The sequence below is a fragment of the Aulonocara sp. 'chitande type north' Nkhata Bay genome, linkage group LG18 (genome assembly GCF_057382095.1).
Source record: "Aulonocara sp. 'chitande type north' Nkhata Bay isolate Kocher_YH1m ecotype deep benthic linkage group LG18, A_spYH_male_GT1.1, whole genome shotgun sequence".
In the NCBI taxonomy this organism is placed as follows: domain Eukaryota; kingdom Metazoa; phylum Chordata; class Actinopteri; order Cichliformes; family Cichlidae; genus Aulonocara; species Aulonocara sp. 'chitande type north' Nkhata Bay.
The window spans coordinates 31,870,857-31,874,761 of NC_141361.1; positions in this window are offsets into that span (position 1 = coordinate 31,870,857).

Genomic DNA, 3,905 nt, shown 5'->3' on the forward strand with positions numbered 1-3,905 from the left:
CGAGTCTTCTATCAAAAGTTACAGCTATTTCTATGAAGTTGTACAAAAACGCTTTCTTTCGCCAAGACAGTGCGTTTCTCACTGTTACATGCATTTGAATGGTGAACGCGACCGAAACAAAGTATACGTTTTCATTATGTGAATAACTTGGAAATCTTAGCTCAAACAGCTGCAAAACCTGTTTTCCCAGCACGGGAACCTTGAGTTCTATAAGATAAAGCCATAAACATGTGTATCCGAGTCTTCTATCAAAAGTTACAGCTATTTCTATGAAGTTGTACAAAAACGCTTTCTTTCGCCAAGACAGTGCGTTTCTCACTGTTACATGCATTTGAATGGGGAACGCGACCGAAACAAAGTATAAGTTTTCATTATGTGAATAACTTGGAAATCTTAGCTCAAACAGCTGCAAAACCTGTTTTCCCAGCACGGGAACCTTGAGTTCTATAAGATAAAGCCATAAACATGTGTATCCGAGTCTTCTATCAAAAGTTACAGCTATTTCTATGAAGTTGTACAAAAACGCTTTCTTTCGCCAAGACAGTGCGTTTCTCACTGTTACATGCATTTGAATGGGGAACTCGACCGAAACAAAGTATAAGTTTTCATTATGTGAATAACTTGGAAATCTTAGCTCAAACAGCTGCAAAACCTGTTTTCCCAGCACGGGAACCTTGAGTTCTATAAGATAAAGCCATAAACATGTGTATCCGAGTCTTCTATCAAAAGTTACAGCTATTTCTATGAAGTTGTACTCCGAGTCTTCTATCAAAAGTTACAGCTATTTCTATGAAGTTGTACAAAAACGCTTTCTTTCGCCAAGACAGTGCGTTTCTCACTGTTACATATGTGAATAACTTGGAAATCTTAGCTCAAACAGCTGCAAAACCTGTTTTGCCAGCACGGGAACCTTGAGTTCTATAAGATAAAGCCATAAACATGTGTATCCGAGTCTTCTATCAAAAGTTACAGCTATTTCTATGAAGTTGTACAAAAACGCTTTCTTTCGCCAAGACAGTGCGTTTCTCACTGTTACATGCATTTGAATGGGGAACTCGACCGAAACAAAGTATAGGTTTTCATTATGTGAATAACTTGGAAATCTTAGCTCAAACAGCTGCAAAACCTGTTTTCCCAGCACGGGAACCTTGAGTTCTATAAGATAAAGCCATAAACATGTGTATCCGAGTCTTCTATCAAAAGTTACAGCTATTTCTATGAAGTTGTACAAAAACGCTTTCTTTCGCCAAGACAGTGCGTTTCTCACTGTTACATGCATTTGAATGGGGAACTCGACCGAAACAAAGTATAGGTTTTCATTATGTGAATAACTTGGAAATCTTAGCTCAAACAGCTGCAAAACCTGTTTTCCCAGCACGGGAACCTTGAGTTCTATAAGATAAAGCCATAAACATGTGTATCCGAGTCTTCTATCAAAAGTTACAGCTATTTCTATGAAGTTGTACAAAAACGCTTTCTTTCGCCAAGACAGTGCGTTTCTCACTGTTACATGCATTTGAATGGGGAACTCGACCGAAACAAAGTATAGGTTTTCATTATGTGAATAACTTGGAAATCTTAGCTCAAACAGCTGCAAAACCTGTTTTCCCAGCACGGGAACCTTGAGTTCTATAAGATAAAGCCATAAACATGTGTATCCGAGTCTTCTATCAAAAGTTACAGCTATTTCTATGAAGTTGTACAAAAACGCTTTCTTTCGCCAAGACAGTGCGTTTCTCACTGTTACATGCATTTGAATGGGGAACTCGACCGAAACAAAGTATAGGTTTTCATTATGTGAATAACTTGGAAATCTTAGCTCAAACAGCTGCAAAACCTGTTTTCCCAGCACGGGAACCTTGAGTTCTATAAGATAAAGCCATAAACATGTGTATCCGAGTCTTCTATCAAAAGTTACAGCTATTTCTATGAAGTTGTACAAAAACGCTTTCTTTCGCCAAGACAGTGCGTTTCTCACTGTTACATGCATTTGAATGGGGAACTCGACCGAAACAAAGTATAGGTTTTCATTATGTGAATAACTTGGAAATCTTAGCTCAAACAGCTGCAAAACCTGTTTTCCCAGCACGGGAACCTTGAGTTCTATAAGATAAAGCCATAAACATGTGTATCCGAGTCTTCTATCAAAAGTTACAGCTATTTCTATGAAGTTGTACAAAAACGCTTTCTTTCGCCAAGACAGTGCGTTTCTCACTGTTACATGCATTTGAATGGGGAACTCGACCGAAACAAAGTATAGGTTTTCATTATGTGAATAACTTGGAAATCTTAGCTCAAACAGCTGCAAAACCTGTTTTCCCAGCACGGGAACCTTGAGTTCTATAAGATAAAGCCATAAACATGTGTATCCGAGTCTTCTATCAAAAGTTACAGCTATTTCTATGAAGTTGTACAAAAACGCTTTCTTTCGCCAAGACAGTGCGTTTCTCACTGTTACATGCATTTGAATGGGGAACTCGACCGAAACAAAGTATAGGTTTTCATTATGTGAATAACTTGGAAATCTTAGCTCAAACAGCTGCAAAACCTGTTTTCCCAGCACGGGAACCTTGAGTTCTATAAGATAAAGCCATAAACATGTGTATCCGAGTCTTCTATCAAAAGTTACAGCTATTTCTATGAAGTTGTACAAAAACGCTTTCTTTCGCCAAGAAAGTGCGTTTCTCACTGTTACATGCATTTGAATGGGGAACTCGACCGAAACAAAGTATAGGTTTTCATTATGTGAATAACTTGGAAATCTTAGCTCAAACAGCTGCAAAACCTGTTTTCCCAGCACGGGAACCTTGAGTTCTATAAGATAAAGCCATAAACATGTGTATCCGAGTCTTCTATCAAAAGTTACAGCTATTTCTATGAAGTTGTACAAAAACGCTTTCTTTCGCCAAGACAGTGCGTTTCTCACTGTTACATGCATTTGAATGGGGAACTCGACCGAAACAAAGTATAGGTTTTCATTATGTGAATAACTTGGAAATCTTAGCTCAAACAGCTGCAAAACCTGTTTTGCCAGCACGGGAACCTTGAGTTCTATAAGATAAAGCCATAAACATGTGTATCCGAGTCTTCTATCAAAAGTTACAGCTATTTCTATGAAGTTGTACAAAAATGCTTTCTTTCGCCAAGACAGTGCGTTTCTCACTGTTACATGCATTTGAATGGGGAACTCGACCGAAACAAAGTATAGGTTTTCATTATGTGAATAACTTGGAAATCTTAGCTCAAACAGCTGCAAAACCTGTTTTCCCAGCACGGGAACCTTGAGTTCTATAAGATAAAGCCATAAACATGTGTATCCGAGTCTTCTATCAAAAGTTACAGCTATTTCTATGAAGTTGTACAAAAACGCTTTCTTTCGCCAAGACAGTGCGTTTCTCACTGTTACATGCATTTGAATGGGGAACTCGACCGAAACAAAGTATAGGTTTTCATTATGTGAATAACTTGGAAATCTTAGCTCAAACAGCTGCAAAACCTGTTTTGCCAGCACGGGAACCTTGAGTTCTATAAGATAAAGCCATAAACATGTGTATCCGAGTCTTCTATCAAAAGTTACAGCTATTTCTATGAAGTTGTACAAAAACGCTTTCTTTCGCCAAGACAGTGCGTTTCTCACTGTTACATGCATTTGAATGGGGAACTCGACCGAAACAAAGTATAGGTTTTCATTATGTGAATAACTTGGAAATCTTAGCTCAAACAGCTGCAAAACCTGTTTTCCCAGCACGGGAACCTTGAGTTCTATAAGATAAAGCCATAAACATGTGTATCCGAGTCTTCTATCAAAAGTTACAGCTATTTCTATGAAGTTGTACAAAAACGCTTTCTTTCGCCAAGACAGTGCGTTTCTCACTGTTACATGCATTTGAATGGGGAACTCGACC